Raw genomic sequence first — 12,983 nt, 5'->3', positions numbered from 1 at the left:
ACAGATGGCTCTTTTTATTATTGAATTATTTAAGTAAATTATTATTTTTGAGAGAGAAATCTGAAATTTGCAGATCTCTATGTTATTTCAATATTTGAAGAACAGCAAGCTAGGGAGCTGGTCCACGTCTACTTTGTATGAGTATCTCATGTTTGTTATAAACTTTGCTTTTATATTTATTATGCTGGTCATATTTTCCTGTTTTTTTCTGATGTAAGTATGAGAATGTGAAAATGTGAGTATATTAGGGGTAGAGTTGCAGAAGAATGTCATCTCATCTCACAGCACCGCACCTCTAATTTCAGGGAAATATGAGATTCAAACACTGTGTGGATCTTGGACATTTTCCACAAAACTGTCAGAAGAAAGCCGTGGCCTTTAATGATCACCAGCATCTATGCTCAATTGAGTGTGACTAGATGAAGTAAGAATTCAAACCGAGTCTCCTCAGTGAATTGTCTGCTGATTGAGATGTAGCTCAGTGAGAGCAAAATTGTCCCATGAGAATGAATTTCTACTGAAAAAACAAGTAGAAAAACCTAATTTGAGGCTAGGAAGTGTTTTCTGGACAGGTTGTGATGCAGAATTTTGATAGAGGGAAGGGAGAATATTTTTCTTTAGAAAAAAAATGCATCATATTTATTCAAAAAAGAGAATACAAAAAAGAAGGAAATACATTCTGTTTGATCTGCACATAGAACTCATGAATCAGATATTGCCTAGAGATTCAGTATTTCTTTCTCTGAGATATTTCAAATTAACAGGTGTCACCTTGTGTTGAATTAAAGAGCAGCTTACAAGTCACATACTCAACTGTGCTAACTCTTCTTGGCACCTTATTGGATTTAAAATTAGCAGGATTTCCTTCCATTTCTGCTTTTCTGTTATTCTCATCCTATATTTGATAGTAAAATATTAGAAAACATCATATAGAATAAAAGAAAAAAGAGAAATACAAGGGTAGTTTATTACATAGCTCTGGAAAATTCCTCCAAGATGTAATCTCCTTTGATGTAGAGACAGAAAAAATACTGTCTGCCTAAAACTGAAGAATAGATTCCAGCCTTTTCAGACCACTCTGCCTTCTCACAGTCTGTGGAATAATCTCAGAAAAGGGTGATCTTTGAGGGTGAATTAAAACCTACTTGAAGGTCCTTCCTTCCTTCCAGGGAAAGTAAATGGGGTATCTCAGGAAATGAATGGAATTGTAGAATCATAGAATCATTATGGTTGGAAAAGACCTTTAAGATCATAGAGTCCAATGCTGAATAAATGTCCTTATAAGCCCCACTGTTTAGGTTTTGTTTTATTAATCCAAGTTCCTTTCTCATTTGAGTCATGGTCTACTGGAGCTGCTGAAACCTCAATGTAGGAGAGCTTACATCAGTCTTTTAGAAACGCTGCAAGTCAGACTCCCCGTATCTTATTACCAACTTCCTTCAGTGGCAGCTCGGAGTTCTTCATCCCCTTCTGAAGCATTCTTTTTCATGTGACATACCTGCTTGAACTGAGGCTCTGTGCTGGCCATGGCCACTAGTATTTGCTCAGCTCCTCTAGAGAGGAAGATAGGCAAGTATCTGCAATTTCTGACTGTACTTACTTAATCAGGGAAACCCAAGCTTCCAACAATAACAAACATTTAATTCCCTGGATTTTAAAACATTTGCTTCTAGAAAGTAATAAAATAATTGGTGGTTGTGACAAAATATAGGAAATGGCCTTGGTTGTGCAACATTTAGATTTTCAGGTGAGAGAGTTTTTAGACCCCACGCTTTTACGATTTCACTCTGCTTCACTCCAAAGTGGTGATGCTTTGGAGAGAGCCTGCTTGCCATAGGTGATGTCTGCATTGATATTCTTCCAACTAAAACATGATCAACCGTTTTATAAATAAACTTACGATATTTTTATAAGAAGTCTGACCTTTTAAACTCTTATTTGAATATGGATAAGCCTGTGTAAATATTTATTCAAATTTTATCTATATTTCTTCTTTTGTAATGAGCATATTGTAAACACATAGCTGTCTGCCCCAAAGTCTGCAATAGATAAAATGCAGACAGAGTGCAGGTAATGAGAACTGTTTGTCACAGCCTTATAGTCTTCAGAGACCTAATATAAATCAAAGTCTAACTCCTCACAGAGGACTAGTAATTTTTAAAATATGGGTTTATTTTCCATTTGTATTCTGATAAGGAGTCATATTTATTATGGTCTTCCAATGGTAAGTCCTCACTCAAGTATTAAAGAAGATATAATTCACAGGTGATGAAGTGAAAATAAAAAGGCCCTGAAGAATGTAATTCTTACATTGTTACTAAAGCCACTTCTAATTAAAAAAATGTGCATTCAGATAAGACAATTTTAAAGGATACAAATTAAGAAAAGGAAACTGAAAATCTGCAGCACACAAATAGTATTTGCATTGTGGCTACCAACTTAAAGGTGATTAAAATGTTTTTACAAATTTAACTATAGCAGGAAAATTGCTCATTTATTCATATAGTTAATTATCTGTTAATATTCAGTAAAGTGTTTTTCTTATTATGTTGAATCATTTAAAGGCCGGCTGCTACAGAAGTGACATGTCATAGTTTTGGATTAAATTCTGTTTTAAATAATGATTATACTGAACAGCAGAGTGTAGTTGAAACTGTATCAAGCACTTTAATTTGGGAAGTGTGCTTTGAAAATGTAAATACCTAAATTGGAAACAGACTGTCCATCCATGGTCTTGACCGGCACCAAGGCTTCAGAGGAAAGTATTATGACTTATTACAAACAGTCAATTATCCTTCTCTATTGGGTTTGTGATAGCGTATGTCCCAAAGCATACACGTTTAGCATTAGTTTTTATAATGTTGTGATGTCCTGTGAAAATTACTGTGAAGCTATTAATTTACAGTATTCAGATGATGGAAGGCCAGATTCAGCTTTCAGTCGTACTCAGCCCTAAATGCTTATGTGCACTCTGAGGTAGGATCAGGTTTAAATCTCAAACACAAACCTGCAAACAATAGAGTTCGTTCATGCAAACTATATTGTTTACCATTCCTACAGTTATCTGCAAGCCGTTACTCTTCTGAACACGGTGGTCCCATTTCTTCAGTTCACATGGCTGAAATTCTGAGCTGTTTCACTCTTAAGTAGTGATAGTAGACAGCCAGGAGAAAGAAAATGGTGCTAATGACAATGATTTTACTATTATTTACTAAAATGAAGTGTATTTCTTTACATTACATGAGTCAAAGCCTTCCTAGGAGTACCTATATATAACCTTACACTTGTACTGCCACTTTCTTTTTTTCCCTAATAGAATAAGTTATTGCTGTGGTATGAAACTATTTAATAACAATTCCTGTTGGAAGGTGCAATACTGGACAAGAAGCATTTTTAATATCTCAGCAGACTCCCATTGACTTTCTTTAAGGAGTGCTGGATATGTTTCTCTTCCTTCTTGACAGCAGACTGAAGTGTTCTTCTGAGCAAAAATAATGATTTCCAGATGAAACAAACATATATTTTTCTGGAATGTACGCATGTTTATGTACATAACATAATTTGTCTAATGGGCTGTTGTTATTTATACTACTAACTTGTTTAATATATGTTCAAAAGATCTGCAATGTCTTCTGCAATGCAAATATCTTTCTCAACCATTATTAGAATTCATATAAAAGGAAAAAAATGGGTAGTCAGTAAATCTGTTCAAGTCTAAAATTTAGAAAAGACTTTTTAATTCATAGCTGGCAAAATAGAAGAGATTACATTGCCACAAACCTTCAGTATGCCTAAGTGGGATATAGTTAGACGCACAATAACTTTATCTTATATTTGCTTAAATAAATAAATGAATAAGATTCAATAAATTGATGTATAAGATTACATTAAATATATTCAATAAAACACTTTTTAAAAAAAAAATCATGTTTTTAACTTCTTCTCACAAGCAGAGTTGTCTTTAGAGTAGATGGCTCAAACATAGAGTGTTTGAAATCTCAAATGGACCAAATAGATAGGTACAATTCCCAGAAACATCAAGAGTATTCTGTTGTAACACATGACAATGCAGTTAATGTCTACTTGAAGATTATATGGGATATAATTATATCTTGGAAATGTTTGTTCACATTTGTCAATATATTCTCAGCTACCACATTCATATGCATTTCTTGTTCACTTTGACTGAGCATTTATTTATTTGGATCTCTCAAATTTACAGGACATCATACTCAGTGAATCAAATTTTATCTGATGCTACTCCCAGCAAATATCAGGCATTTGGGTGAGCATTGTGTTAGGCCAAAACTTGATCAATTTAGTGAAAAGCCACAAGATTAATGTAAATATGTCAATTTACATGAATTTACATTCATCGTTTTTAGTTGTAATGTTTCTAAGCGTTGCTATTTTTTACCATTACAGTGAAATTTCTGAGCTTATGCAAAATAAAATGTGACAAAAATGCAAAAGGGAATTCCCAAAGTGAATTTTACCTGCATTACACATGCCCTTGGTGCACATCCACCTGTAGATACTTGCAGGCTCTTTCCTACTTCTTATTAGCTATTGTGAGAGATGTACATCCAAGGTTTCTATTTGCCATAGCAGGGACTTGGTACTCTGTCTTCCTTAACCTCATTTGGAAAAGATAATTTTAAAAGGTAAGTGAGCAGGTCAAGTTTCTTTATTTTTCCATTTTTACTTTCATTACTAAAGGTGAAATTCAGTTGCCCTGAACATTGGCATCTGGTGACAGTTTAGTCATGTTAAATCATCCTGCCTGCCTTCCACTGCTGCAGAACAATGTGGGTCTCCTCTTCCCTATTCTCCAACTCCATGTGTGTCACTGTCCTCTGAGGATGTATCAGTGAGGACTGGACAACTTAATCATAATCAAGATGTCTACACTGAATGTGGATGAATGAATTTAAACCGTCAAGCAACATGATTAAAAATTTACTCCTGAAGAAGTGTTATGATTCAAACGAAGTGATAATGATTCAGATATATCCATTTAGAGCAATAGCTGATAAATAGGAAAGAGTCTGTGAGTATGCTAATGTAGAGATGTAAAATTTACTAGAAAATAGGAAAAAAGTATTAAAATGTGGCAGTGCAGCCTGACTACTTCCACCCTCCTACCTCAGATCTTATAGGCCAAATTTTAGTCTCCTTTCAAAAGCATGAGACCTTTCAGAGATTTCTGTCACCCATTTGTGGATTAACTCACTTCAAAATTACTATTAATAACAATTGTTAGCATTCATTTGTGTAAGTTCAGTTGAAGACAGAGTATTTGGAGCAGTGTACTGACTACTGATAATAGTACTGAAAACAAAACAAAATCAAACTATGCATGAAATAATTATGTAATCTGGTAGGAAATCTTGTAAAACAATTGGGAATGAGGTAAACTATAGCTCAAAACTGAATTAAAAGTGTGGGTTTTTCAAGTACAAGTATTCATATTAAGTTACATTACTTTATTAATTTTACCCTGTGCAATAATTCTTTTGTTCTACAAATCATGACAAATGATTAATTTATCAGTAGTGAATTTATCAAGTAGTAAATAATGTGATAGGATCAACGCTTTTTCCATTTTTGCTGTGAGTTTGACGGCTGTGCCTTTTTAAAAGCCAAATCAATAAGGTCAAAGGAAAACATCCGTCAAAAGAAAACTGCTGGTCCAGCAATGTTTCGTGGTGCTGACACAAACCATGAGGTAACTCTTCAGGTTGCTTAATGCATGTGGTATTTTCTATTGATACTGATATTATTTTGTTACTTATTCTTGGCTATACTGTTTACCTCACATTTTAACTATGTTTTAGTTTGATCAAATGGGAAATACATGGCAGAACATCTATAAAGAACTGCCAAAGATCGTGCAGTAATTCTATACTGTTTCTTGAAAAACAAACTCAATGCCAGTTAAAATAAAATCAGTAGTAATCACTTGTTCACACCAAAGCTGCTAGTTTCCAGGACATTGCTTTTCAGACACTTGCGGACAACTTCATTAGAAAATGAACAAGCAGTCAATTAGGGTGTCTGGTGTCCAAAGAGCAGTGTCTATTAATGCTGACAGCTTAAATGGATACCGGGGTAATTGCTGACTGTGTAGCTTTTTTTATCAGGGGGTGTTAACTGGTAGATCTGTCAGAGTGATAGTAGAGATGTGGTTAAAGTAAAGCTTGTTAACACCCAGGTTTTACTTACAGACTATATTCATCTCACAGCAACGTGTGGGTAAATTTGAGTGAGGGTTATGGAGCTTCTTTCTCAAGGTATGTTGAGCTATAGGGCTTTGTAAAGCTTGTTAATAATTCTCTCTTTCACAGTCATATAGAAAAGATAGAGGAAAGTGTTAAAACTATGGAAAAACTTGTTTGTAAAAAAAAAAAATCTCTTTTAAAAAAAAATTTCTCAGTCCCTTTTTTTTATCTGTGAGACGAGATCAATATGTTTTCATGGAATCACCGGAATGGTAGTAATATAATCCTTTTAAACTACAGGGAAAAGGATCAGGAAAATTAGCTTAGCTGGATAGCCAAGGAAATATATCAAAAAGTGATCTTTTCTAATGAGTCATATGTTGTCGATCTTTTATGAGTCTAGTCTATAGATCTGCTGAAGTTTAAACTCTGCTGGAATATGTTTTATCCTGAAAAATTTCAGAGGACTGGTGTACATAATAAATGCTGGATAATCCATTACCGAGGTATGTCACTCCTCAGCACTCCATAGGAACCTGCTTCTGGGTTATTAAAGCGTGCAAGTTGCCTACAGGATTTCCAGGTTAACATATGAGATATTTATTAAGCACACAAGAATTAGAGTCCAAGAAGTGAGTAGTCTTTTTAAAAAAAAAAAATAAAATCCTCTAAATAAATACTATATGGCTTCCACTCCAAATAATATTTTTCTTATATTTGAATTAAATACAATAAAACTCTTTTTTTTTCTTTTTTTCAGTCTGTGAGTTTTGCCAAGGAAACGTCATCTGTATAACAACTGAAAATAACAGTTCTGCTTAAACATGTCTATCGTTCTACCTGACAAAGGAAAACCATTGGATTATTATCTCCAAGCCCATAATCACCTCAGATTTTTTAGTTAACATCATGTAAAATCTGGTAGCATATTTCATGAAAGCTTTATTTTAGAATTGGACTGTTGCCTGTGTGTCATAGGTTTATGCAGAATCATTTCGGGTAACAGGGAAGGGGCTGTAAAGATGGTTTTCGAAGAAGTTGCTCAAAAACTTTCCCTGGCTCTGAGTCAGATCAGCTTCTAAGGCTGAGTCAACTGGGTGCCTCCACAATCACTTTTTAAGAAGAAACAGCTGGAAAGGGAGGGGTTTTCTTTCTGGGTGGTGATAGAAGCAATTGGAGGAGAGAGAAGTGACCATGCAAACCCCAAACTCAGTAAGGGAAGAGAGCAGGTGGTGTGGTGTGCTGTAATAGTGACTCTCTTGTATCTTTTGGTGAAATGGCAGCTTTTCCCCTGAAACATATATAGAGGAGTGGTGAAGTGGAGATTTGTTGGCAGCTTGTGGAGGACCCCGCACCAGGGGTAGTGACAGTGTTTGGGGGAGGCTGTGAGTTTATGGGAGGGTGGCATTGCAGCAGAAGGTGCCTGGAATGTTGCTGGCCACAGAGAAGTCCCATGCTGGAGGTGAGCAGAAGCTGTAGCTGTTGGGAAGAACTCACGCCAGAGAGATTCTTTAAGGACTGAGTCCTGTAGGAGAGACCCCATGTTGGAGGAGGGGAAGAATGTGAGAAGTCCTCTTCTGAGAGAAGTGGCAGAGGTCATCTGTTAGAGACTGACCACATCCCTCGTTCCCTACCTCTCCCACGCTGTTGAGAAGGGAGGAGGTAGAGATATTGGGAGTGGTAAGCTGAGCCTGAGAAGAAGGGAGGAGTGGTGGAAGGAGATCTTAAAGTGCTAGCTGTATTTTTCTCCTCGTTCTGCTCTGGTTTTGCTTTCTGTCTGTTCTGTTTCTTGTAGGGAGTAGAATAAACTTTTCTCACGTTCCTCTCTAAGTAAAGTAGTGGAATCTGTTTTGCCCGGAACTGTAACTGACAGTGAGTCCTCCCTGCCCTTGTCTTGATCCACAAGGTCTTTCGTTATTTTTTTTTTTTCCTCCCATGTCTCTGGGCCTCCACCATCCTAAGGAAAGTGAGAGTGGATGGTGGGATGAGCAAGAGCCTGCACAGTGCTTCATTGGCAGCGAGGCCTGAACCATGATGCTGTGCAGCTGAGAAATTCTACTCATTTTCAAAATGGGTTAAGAATCTGCTTCGGGTTTAGCTGAACACTGACACAACCATTTTCTGAACAAGAAAGGTCAAGTTTCCTCCTGATGATGTTTTGGCTTAGAAGGGGCAAAAAGTTGAAAGAGTTGACCGTAAGAACATTAATTCTCCATAAAATGCTCCCTTGAAAAGCTGGCTTTGCTTTGGGGACAGCTCTTTACCTAGATAACATGAATGCCTGGAGTTTGTCAGCTGGAGACAGAAGGGAAGAGGGAGCCCTCTGGTCTGGTGCTGCTATATATAGTGTGTTCTTCTTTCCTCTCAAGCATCTGCCTTTATAACTCTTTGTAACTTTACATTTATAAACCTCAAAATATACAAATACACTTTGCTTCTGTCTTAGATTCTTGTGCATCAGCAATGATTCAAGGTAGGAGAGTAAGATAATCTCCCTTCTTCAAAGCACTTCACCTTACTAGTTATTGCAGTTTTTAAACTCCGTGTTTGGAAGGCATGCTGCACTTAACTCTCAGCTTGCATCCCAGATTTGTTACACAGGCCACTTTGTGTGGAGTCAACAAGTCAAGGATTGGCTGGAGATTTCTGTAAAGTAAGTAGACTCATTGCTGGCAGCAAAAAGTAATTGTTTACTGAGATGGGACTTCAATGAATGCACAGACACTATGTATCTGATTTTATTATATGTGCACCTTTTACCATACTTGTATTTTGAATATGGTTATTACATATAGAAATAAATATATATATTACATATTTTAAAGCAAATCTGCATAGTATTTTAGTTCCTTTTCTGCAATATTAATTTTTTCCCCATCCAGTTTTCTGATCTCTTTCTGATGATTTTCTCTTCAGCTGATGTAGTATTCCACATGTTCTAAAAAACGTAACAAAGACTTAATGTTGGTAGTCAAATTTTTATTAGTAGTATTGAAGTCTTATAGCCCTTGACTAAACTATCCTCCTGCTTACACCGAAGAAAATCTTTGGTCTTAAAATTTGTTTGAACTAGATATGAAAACCTACATATGCCCATTAGTGATTTTTTTTTTTCCCTAATAGCAGAGCAACAGTTCATTTCTTTTCCCAATATGTTTTTGGGATGAATCAGAAGAGCATACAGTGATATTCAGTGAAACAATGCAGAAGATGTACTTTTAATTTCAGCTTCCAGAGTCCTGAGATGGCTGAGGCCTAGCTACTCCCATTACGTAATTTAGTGAAACAATATTACATTGGTACTTGTAGCTTTTGGGAGATTTGTTAACAGGTGACCTGAGAAATAGCTTGAAGAACATGCTGCATGCAACTGGACTTAAAAAAATTTTAAAGTAATTTTTCAAGACCACAACATACAGTGGCTTACTTAAATGACAATGTGCAAAAATAGCAGTAAGCAGACATAAATAGGTAGCTTTAGTGCAACCTCTCTGGTGCACCTGGGGAGGCTTGCTCAAAGCAGAATTGGAGTTGTATCCTGAATAGCTGCATGTTAGTGAACGAACCATTTTCAGGCTTTGTTATGGTGAGTTGGATATTGCATTCTGAAATACTCTCTTTAGCCACTTGAAATTTGATCTGAATAATTATCTTTGATTTGAGGTATCTCATCATTAGACTCATCTTGTAAATCAATTTGTGACTTTTGAAAAAGCATAATTTATGGTAAATTATTCTTATCATTAGGTCAATATATTTTCCAATACATTTTCAGCTTTTGAATATCTTTTTTTGGCTCTGGCCAAAACTTTGCACTTGTACAGAAGTAATTCAGATTCCTGTTAGGTTTTTTGACATGGGCAAAACTCTTGGCTACAAGATTATATTCTTAAAATAGAGAGGTGTAAAATCAACATCCACTGTGTAATAATTTTTTTAAACTTAGTGATGACAGAAGGAGAGAAATGCAGAGAAATATGGTATATAAATAGTAAATGTATGGTTATTGGAACTGCAAAACCTTATTTATGTCAGGAGTGACGTTGTAGCCTGTCTCAAATGTCTGGAGTTTATTCACAAAGTCAGGAATTCACATCAGAAGTAAGGATCTAATGGATTAAAAGCATCACGTGTTTTTAATGGAGTCACTTCCAAAGAGGTTTTTTAAGATCTTGCTCCTGTTCAAGATAACTGTTGCATAAAAGCTATGCACTCAAGGACATTTTTCATAAAACAATAACCATTGTTAACTCCTTAATTTACCATGTGTTCATTAAAAAGAATAAAGAGCTTCCAGTACTATCCAAGATAATCCTTGAATGAAAAGAAATTATGGGTTTTAAAGTAAGCTGTAATTTTCTGTTACCCCAATCAAAGGACACAATTGTCATCAGCTAATTCACATTTGCTGTAGGTGAAGTTAGAGCTCTCTGACTACAGCAGACAGGATATGTGAGCCAAAACCAAACCTGTGCATGATGCAGGGTACAAGCCTGTGGTAGATCTTGGATGTGTTACTGCTGATTGACAACGTCCCGTCTGTCAGCTGGGCTACAGGAACGTAAAACACATATCTTCATAGCCTATCCCAGATGCAGAGTGAAGCAAACTAATTGAAATTCAGGTTAAGGAAGACTCAGTTAACATATTTTACTTCCCAGTTTAGAGGCTAGGGGAGAAGCTCAGGGGACATAGACTGATATTCCCACTCAGACTGGAGGCACTTGTTCCTCGTGTTGGTGAACCATGCTAGTAGTCTTCTATTACCATAAAAAATATTCGTTTTTCTACCAACTCATCACTCAGATTTGCCTTCGACGAGAGAATCCCAGTCTTCCTACTCAAATAATTAAAGCAGTAAATAACAGAAATTTGCCTGTAACCCTTAGAAAACCATCTGAATGTAGCAATAATGACTTGCTTTCTGGCTAAACTGTTAGAGGTGTTGAATAGCATCCCAGTTGTATTATCATGCAGTTATCTCATGTAGATCTGCTTGGGAACAAAAAGGGAATTTAGAAGAAACGTTTGCTTTTAATTTCCTGCCTTTCCTCCTACTGAAAACTCTTAAAATTATAAGACTACACCTTGGTGCATAATATATTATCATTCTGTTATGACAGAGCTTAGTATTCTTTGACAGTTATTTGAAATGATTTTATATAACACATGCAAACAATACCATTGTGTTTCTAAACACTTACTCAAGTGGCTTATTTACCGACACTTCCCTTTAATACTACACAAGCCGTAGTTACAGTTTTTTCTGTCATAAATCATCCATCATTACCTTGAACTTTTCGAGGTAAAGCTGGACCATGCTTTTCCATAATTTGTACCTTTAAAGTCAAAGCTTTAATAAAGAACTAAGGTCTATTGCAGGTAGATAAATTTCATATCATATTCATTTTCATATATGTGTTAAAACAAAAGATTTCATGCAGAAAAACACATTTCTGATGAGAAAGAAGAGACAATATTGTAGAATATAAAATATTCTAAAAATAATGTAATTCTTACTTGAAGATATTTGGATATGGAACCAGTGTATAGCATGTAAAGGACTTGTAGCATCATTGGCCATACAAACCTATGCAACACTACAGACCTGTGGAAGAACGGCTGGAAAGCTGCCCAGAGAAAAAGGATTTGGGGGTGTTGATTGACAGCTGGCTGAATATGAGCCAGCAGTGTGCCCAGGTGGCTAAGGCCAATGGCATCCCAGTTTGTATCAGAAATAGTGCGGCCAGCAGAGCCAAGGAAGTGATTGTCCACCTTTACTCAGCACTGGTGACACCACATCTCAACTACCATGTTCAGTTCTGGGCCACTCACTACAGGAAGGACATGAAGGTGCCAGAGTGTGTCCAGAGAAAGGCAATGAAGCTGGTGAAGGGTCTGGAGCACAAGTCTGATGAAGAGCAGCTGAGGGACCTGGGGATGTTTACCCTGGAGAAAAGGAGGCTGAGAGGAGACATTATTGCTCTCTACAACTACCTGAAAGGAAATTGTAGTGAGATGGGGATTGGTCTCTTCTCCCAAGTTACAAGTGATAAGACAAGAGAAAACTGTCTCATGTTTTCCAGAGGAGGTTTAGTTTGGATATTAGGGAAAACTTCTTCCCAGGCTGCCCAGGAAGGTGGTAGAGTCATTATCACTGGAGATATTTAGAGGACATAGATGAGATGCTGAGGGACATATTTTAGTGGTGTATGTGACAGTGTTAGGTTAGTCATTGGACTAGATGATCTTTGAGATCTGTTCCAACCAAAAATGACTCTATAATTCTCTCCTGGATATACACGCATTGGACAGCTTTGCCTTGCTCATGTGAGGTCTCAGTTCAGATTCCTAACTGCTTATGCTGCCTGCATTTTCTGCCTATACTCTGAATCAAACAAAACAAGCAGGGAGTACATGGCTGACTCAGATTTCCAGTGGGTATTAGCATTCATAAACAACATGCATCTTGCTTTTTATATAACCCATTTATTAAGAGATGATTTGGACTGGAAAGTAGGAAAGCAAGTAATGTTATTTGGTAAAGATATATACAGATAAGAACCCAAAATAATTGCTTTTGGGCTTCAAAAACATAATGGGTTTCAGAGAGCAGCAGCATCTGTCTTTGCCCAGGGTCCTGCCAGGCAGGAAGAGCCATTCCTAGAGAAGGTACAAGCTCTCCAGGAGAAGGTACCAGCAGACATTAGATCAATCTGTTCTTCACTAGGCCTACATTTCTATCTTTACCAGAAAACAATG

The sequence above is a fragment of the Colius striatus genome, chromosome 3 (genome assembly GCF_028858725.1).
Source record: "Colius striatus isolate bColStr4 chromosome 3, bColStr4.1.hap1, whole genome shotgun sequence".
NCBI lineage: Eukaryota > Metazoa > Chordata > Aves > Coliiformes > Coliidae > Colius > Colius striatus.
This window is presented reverse-complemented; position numbering follows the sequence as displayed.